The sequence below is a fragment of the Lytechinus variegatus genome, chromosome 2 (assembly GCF_018143015.1).
Source record: "Lytechinus variegatus isolate NC3 chromosome 2, Lvar_3.0, whole genome shotgun sequence".
Classification (NCBI taxonomy): domain Eukaryota; kingdom Metazoa; phylum Echinodermata; class Echinoidea; order Temnopleuroida; family Toxopneustidae; genus Lytechinus; species Lytechinus variegatus.
Window position 1 is genome coordinate 45,704,916 of NC_054741.1, and position 8,250 is coordinate 45,713,165.

Sequence of the window (8,250 nt, forward strand, 5' to 3'; positions counted from 1 at the left end):
GGCCTGTTACACAATCTATGTCTATGGCTACCATTTTGAAAGTCAAAATACAGTATTTAACACAAACTTGAAACCTGCATGGGGCGGTATTCTGAAAACGTTCTTATCTTAATTTTGCTCTTATCTACGTCACGTTCTCAAATTGGTATTCTGAAAACGTTCTTATCTTTTTCTTATCTTTTGTTCTCAGTTATCTTGCTTTCCATCCAATGCTGAGCGCGTAAATTTATAAATTCGCGCATATGATACAAAAGCGCGCTAAAAGATAAGAACAAAATGAAGATAAGTGGTATTCTGAAAACGTTCTTATCTTTTTTCTTTCTTATCTCTTTACGATATTTATGATAATATTTAAGATAGCTAGAGGGTTTTCACATCTTACGAGGTCCGCCTTTTTTCTTGCTAAAAATCGATGACCACTGGTAGTAACAAGTATTCCTCCCACCCTTTCTTTCATTCACCCTTTAGTTTGCCTGTCTCTTTTTTCTATCCTTTTTTCTTTCTTTCTTTTTTTCTTCCTTTCGTTCTGTCTTTCTTTATTTCATTTATTTATTTTCGCTTTTTCTTCCTTTCTTTCTGTTTGTCCTTTTTCCTTTCTTTCATTCTTCATTTTGTTTAATTCTTTTGAAGAAGAAGTTTTAATACACGAAGGTGTTTTGATACACGAAGTATTTAATGTGAGTCCAAATCAACGGTCAGCATTTCGATCCTTTGAATACATCGACCTGACGCTAAAGTCTTCTGGGTCTACAGACCTTCGTCTCATCGTAGTCTACAGACCGCCATCAAGTGGTAAGACTAAACCACCTATTGGCACATTCATAGAGGAATTAATTCATATCGGCAAAATCAGTCATATTATACACATGATAATCAAACTACCAGTGTGATTGAGACATTAACGATGATTCATTTTAATTGCAGAAGTATATTGAAGAATTTTGATGATATTATTGCACTATTCAACTATACCTATCTATTAAGTTTTCTATAATTGGTGAAACTTGGTTAAAAGACGATAGTGTGTAATGCAATATTGATGGTTATAATTTTCTGTCTAATAATAGAAAAAAATAAGAGAGGTGGAGGAGTCGGTATATATGTTAGGGATGATCTTGTTTTTAAAGGACAAGTCCACCCCAACAAAAACTTGATTTGAATAAAAAGAGAAAAAATCAAAAAAACATAACACTGAAAATTTCATCAAAATTGGATGTAAAATAAGAAAGTTATGGCATTTTAAAGTTTCGCTTATTTTCAACAAAATAGTTATATGAACGAGCCAGTTACATCCAAATGAGAGAGTTGATGACATCACTCACTCACTATCTCTTTTGTATTTTATTTTATGAAATATGAAATATTTGTATTTTCTCATCATTGTCATGTGAAATAAAGTTTCATTCCTCCCTAAACACCTGGAATTCCATTATTTTAACATTTTGTGCTTCAGGCAAGGAGGTCCTAATCGTCAAATTTGTAAAAATTAAAATATTGTATAATTCAAACAATAAAAAACAAAAGAAATAGTGAGTGAGTGACGTCGTCGACTCTCTCATTTGGATGTAACTGGCTCGTTCATATAACTATTTTGTTGAAAATAAGCAAAATTTTGAAATGTCATAGCTTTCTTATTTTACATCTGATTTTGATGAAATTTTCAGCATTGTGCTTGTCTGATTTTTCTCTATTGATTCAAATACAAAATTTTCTGAGGTGGACTTGACCTTTAAATCTAGAAAAAATATTGAAATTAATGATGTATATATTGAAAGCATTTTTGTCGAAGTGGAAATCACACAGAATGAAAGTATTATATTAGGGTTTTTTTATAGGCCACCAGATCAAACAGTTTTCATTTTAGATGCACTTAATAAATTTTTTCCATAGTTTGAGGAGTGAAAATAAAAGCCTATATTTCCTTGGTGATTTTAATATTGATCTATTAATGGTTTCCTCTTCTCAACATGTTAATAAATTCTTAGACATTATGATGACAAATTCCTATTTCCATTGATACATTATCCCACACGTGTAAGTTCACATTCGGCAACATTAATTGACAACATTTTCACAAATGATTTAACAAAACTGTCGAGTGTTGTAATATTAGATGACATTAGTGACCATCGTCCTATATCTGTATATGTCATAATCTAATTTTTAAGGGTAAGACAAATGACATTTTGAAAAGGACGATAAATGAAGTTAGTATTAGCAAGTTTTATCAATGTTTAGAGCAAAAATCCTGGAACTTGGATGAGAAAGACCCAAATCTTGCTTACAATTTTTTTATAGATAAATTTCTAGAAATATACAATAAATGTTTTCCTTTGCATAAAATACGAATTAAAATAAATCTTTTTCTAAACCATGGATTGACAAAGAGTTGATTAAAAAGAAAAAGTGGAAAGCCTATAGAAAATATAAAAAGAATCCAACTGATTATAGAAAAAAAGGTTTATAAGGAATATAGGAACATGGCCACAAATGAAATGAAAAAGAAAAAAAATAGGCTTACTACAAAAATAAATTCAACAGTAACAAGAATAATATAAAAGTGACATGGAAAATTGTAAATCAAGCTCTCGGGTCTCGATCTAGTAAAAAATATTCTAATATATCAAACTGAAATGTTAACAACTCAATTATTACTGATAAAGCTGATATGTGTGATATTTTAATAATATTTTCTTGATATCGGTTGTAATCTTACTAATACTGAACATTATTCTGGTAATTATCAACAGCCAGACTTTTCAACTAATATCCGTTCTGCTTATTTTACTCCAATAACTTGTAAAATTAAATATTAAATATAGTATCTTCTTTTAAAAACGGAACGAGTGCAGGGTATGATGAAATTGATGTTAATGTTGTTAAGGAAATAATTCCAATCATTTGTTCACCTCTTTGTTCAATTTTTAATTTGTCTTTATCCAAAGGTCTCTTTCCAGATAAGCTCAAAATAGCAAAGGTCATTCCTATTTTCAAAAATGGTCGTGAAGATGACGTCTCAAATTATCGTCCAATTTCAGTTCTTTCTTTGTTTTCTAAGATTTTTGAACGATGTCTATATAAAAGACTATACCAATTTCTCACTTCTTCTAATATTTTACACAATGGTCAGTATGGCTTCCGTAAGGATTACTCCGCATCGATGGCTCTTCTTGATTTTATTCATAAAGTTTCTGATTCTATTGATTCCAAAAATGTATGATTGGTTTATTTCTCGATTTAAGCAAGGCTTTCGATACGTATAGACCATAATATTTTAATGAAAACTATATCCTTATGGAATTCGCGGTTTACTCTGGGAACTATTTAATAATTATTTATCACATCGTTTTCAGTTTGTATCAATTTGTAATAATAATTCATGTTTGAAACCGATTCGATGCGGAGTACCCCCAAGGATCTATTCTGGGCCCCTTACTTTGTTTGTTACATATTAATGATATTTGCAATTCATCTAATCTATTAAATTTCATTTTATATGCTGACGACACCAGTGTGTTCATGTCTCATCACAATATTGTTTCTTTACAGGATGATTTTAATAATGAATTAGACAAATTAAGTAACTGGTTGATTAACAATCGATTAGTTTAAAACATAACTAAGACAAAATTCATGATATTTACAAAGAAAAAAATTGAGAAGAGTGGAAATAATATTTAACAATTCAACTATGCAATGCGTTTCATTTTTTAAAATTTTTTAGGAGTTTATATAGATGATAAACTCTCGTGGCATGAACACATTGGTGTCATTTGCAATGGCTTATTATAATAATCGTGTTTCTAAAGGTGTTGGTATTTTATATAGATTAAAACATTTTCCGCAATATATTTTGATTATGTGATATTATGCTTTAATTTTCTCACATATTAATTACTGCAATATCGTTTGGTCAAACTCCGCTGATTGTTTTATAAACAGATTATATATACTTCAGAAAAAGGCCTTGAAGCCGAGAGAAGTGTTTACAGAAACCAAATTGCTGAGGGATCAAAATGTTTTTTCTCAACAAAAACTCATTTAACCGCTTGTAGACAATTTTCCCCAAGAACTTAGAAAATATTGGCAAAAGAGCTACAGGTCTGTAATAATAATTTGTAATAGCCCTTATATGCCCATACCTTGCCACTTTTTCATGATCTTCATTTACTTACTTTGTCTGATTTAAATAGGTTTAACATCGCAATATTTATGTATATTTGTTCCAAATCACTCATTCCTGATTCCATTATGTCTAAATTTTGCCTTAATTTTTCGATTCATCAACACAATACCCGCAGTTTATTTGATTATCATTTATCGCGAGTACGTACCTCAGTTTCCCGTTACTCAATTTATTTTCAAGGACCTATTCTTTGGAATCATTTACCGCATTCTGTTAAAACATGCCGAACCCTCAATTCTTTTAAACGTTATTACAAATTACATCTTTTAAGTTTGTATTCTTAATTTGCTTGTAAAACTACGCTTTATATTTTGAATGTATGTGTTAATATGTGTTTTCATTTATGTTACCTTTTTTGTAATATTTATTGATTTTGTCTTGTATTTGTTGGGTCAACGCTCAATAAGGCTATTTGCTCTTTTTTGTTGGCCCCTCATTCTCATAAATATGTTTTTTGTATGTTGCCACAATGTTTTACTTATGTACCTTATGTATGTTTTTTCATGTTTATATTGAGAGTGTAAATAAATTGAATTGAATCTTTGTAATCACGTAAATCATCCCACACAGTCTAGCGGCCACACTCTTGACCTTGTCATATCTCGTGATAGTGATGATCTGGTGTTGCCACCATCAATCAATTCCTCCCTTCCCTCTGATCATCGGGCAGTGTTATGTGGTTTGACGATATGTCGACCTTCTCCTGTCAAACGCAGAGTCCTTCTTCGGAATTACAAAGATATTGTCATCCAAGAATTCCAGGAGGACTTGAAGAAGTCACGCTTGTTAACGAAGTCCACATGTATGAAGGAACCACTAGCTTGCTATGAACTTGCTGACTTATATACAACACTGAAATGAGAAGGCTGTTTTAGATCAATATGCACCTCTTGAGGAGAAAGAATTTATACTGAGACCAAAGACTCCTTGGTATGCAGATGCTCTTATAGGAAATCAAAACAAGAACGAAGGAGAGCGGAAAGAACAATCTCTAAAACAGGTCTCCATGTTCACAAAGACATCTATAAAGAGAAATGAAAGTATTATTTATCACTTCTTCGCAAGACCAAAGCGGACTATTTCCTCAACAAAATCGAAATCCGTGATCAGAGAGCCTTGTACAGAATGGTCAAGACTTTATCAGTACCTAATACGTCAAACCAAATACTACCAAACCGTGAATCTCTTAACCTACTTGCAGAGTTCTTTTGTAGTTTCTTTGATGAGAAAATTAAGAGCATTCGTCAGAGGTTGGATTCGTCAACCATCACAGACACGTCAGTTTCCATCCTCGAAATCCTCTGGACGCTCGGAAGGAAGTGATATGGTGCTGTTAGAGTTTAGTGCAGCAGTCGATACGATTGATCATCAACTGCTGCTACAAAGAATGAGTACTTATTTTGGAATCAGAGGGAGTTCTCTAGTGGTTTTCTATTTACCTAGAAAACAGATCTCATGCTGTCAAGATTGATAACGCTATATCAGGAGGAGCAAGGAGCAAGGAGTTCCTCAAGGGTCCGTCATCGGACCACTTACCTTTAAAATGTACACTTCCCCTATCAATGACATAATTACATCTCATGGTGTTGATGTAATGCTATATATGCAGATGACACGCAAATGTATATTGTCTTCAATCAATGTGATCGCCAGCTTTCAGTTAAAAAACTGAATGCCTGCAGCGTTGATATTAGGAGTTGGGCAACCAAAAATAAATTGTCTCTTAATGATGAAAAAAACTGAACTTATACATTTCACTTCGAAGTTTCGTACAGAAATAAGTATGATTGAGGTTAGGGTTGGCAACAATCATGTTGCTCCTGCTGCCAATGCTAGAAACTTAGGGGTTATATTTTGATAGACATATCAATATGAAAGAGCAGATTAGTTCTGTCTGCAAATCTGCCATGATAGCAATCAGATGTATCAGTCGAATAAGAGGGTTTCTGAATAAAGAGGCAACAAAAAGCCTGGTCCATGCATTTGTCACCAGTCGAATCGATTCATGCAATAGCTTGCTATTTGGTCTTCCCCAAAAGACATACACCGTATACAGATGCTGCATAATATTGCAGCTAGGCTGGTAACTCGAACTCCTAGACAACACAGCATTACCAGTACCCTGAAGAAATTACATTGGCTTTCTGTTGAAAAGCGCATCACATTTAAGATTCTTTGTTTAGTTTTTAAGGCTCAGCATGGCCATCATACTTGTCCAATTTACTAAATGACTATAACCCACCCCGTAACCTTCGATCAAGCAAACAAGTACTTCTTCAAATTCCCCAAACCCACACAAGCTTTTATAGTAACAGATCATTTGCTGTAGCTGGACCAACCGTTTATAACAAATTACCCCTACACATCAGACAGGCATCCAATTATTCAACTTTCAAGTCCTTACTCAAAACCCATCTGTCCCTAAACTCATAACTAGGTGTAGTATAGTAATTATTTTGTAAGTAATAATTGTAAGTTTAAATGTTAAGTTATTCTGTAAATCACAAGTCTATTTTCTTTGTTTGCCAATGTGTATTTTGTATCCTTTATTGTAAAGCGCGTAGAGAAACTCTCAGTTTATTATGCGCTATATAAGAAAGGTATTATTATTAAGTTGAAAGAATATCATTCACTTGAGATTCCAAGTGAATTCTTCTTCCTATTATTAGTATTATCATCACTGTTATTATCATTATTATAATTATTATTATCATCATCATCATCATTATTACACCTGTTCTTCCACTATATCTTACACAGTATAGTAATTCATAATTTTTCTTGTAATTAGTAAGATTCTAACAATTTCGAGGACCCCAACTGAAATAAGCATTCGAGTTTCGTGGGTAATATCTTGTTCAAGCCCCGGGTTTATGCCTTCTGATGTTACTGCTGCTTTATTTTTGGGTGACTGGGCAATAAAATCAATGAATCAATCGTTGGGCCCAGGGGCAAAACAGGGGTCGATGGCAAGGGGGGGGGGTGGGGAGGGGGGCAAGAGCCAAATTTTCCCGGTCATATCCTGGTATGAACAGGCAGTGAGTGTAATGAGGCAAAAATTTTAAGGGGGCCAGATATGGCGTAACAGACAAGATCAATCTTTTTTTAGAAATTTGCGAGCGAGCGAATATTTGTTTGTTTGTGGTAACTCCCGTAGGAACTCGGCAGGACAGCATTTTTTGCTGGTAAACATCATTGACAAATTATTAACATCTTTAATTATTGACATCTTTAATTACCAAAATCCAATTTTGTGATAGATTTTTGACATAGTATATAAAAAAAATGATATCATATTTCACATTTTTCTCTTTCCTTCTCTTTTTTTTGGGGGGGGGTTGTCTGTACGTCACTGTGAACAAGATTGTGCGCGAAAAAGGGGGACAAAAAAGTATGGCGCATGTGCCAAAAAGCTGCTTAACATATTGTTATGAAGTATGTATTTAACTTCCTGTTATCCTCTCAGTCATTCACCTTCACTTGTTTACCAACTCCCCCAATGTCATCTTAGAATTCCAAAACCCCTTTAACTCCTAAACCCTTACCATAAATGACCAACCCTCAGTGATGTCAGCCAACCTTAAGGAACAAAAGTTCTAGGAAGTATGACTCACACTTCCAGCCCCAGTCATTTGCACAGAGAAAGTTTGATAAACAGTATTACCTGTAGATCAATCAGATCAAGTTTAGATCACTCCCACCTGAAATCATTACACCCCCAAAACTAATGATATAAATAAGACTTCTTGGTTATTAGAGAGAGATCCATATAGACGGACTGACTTCAAGACTTAGACGTCCATCAAATATTAATTTAACTTCAGAATCTATTATTAGCTATTTTTAATCAAATCGCCGGTATATACACTATATCTTTTACACAACATTTATTCAACGCAGTTGCGTTATGAACCAAACATTTTGAGAGGACACAACATCGCAATCATGATGTGGGAAAAATTAAAAAGTCGCCAGCGAGCGAAGCAATTCCGAAAAAATTGGCATTTTGAAATTAAATTCAAATTATGTGACCGATTTTTCTATTATATTAAGCAAGTAACATA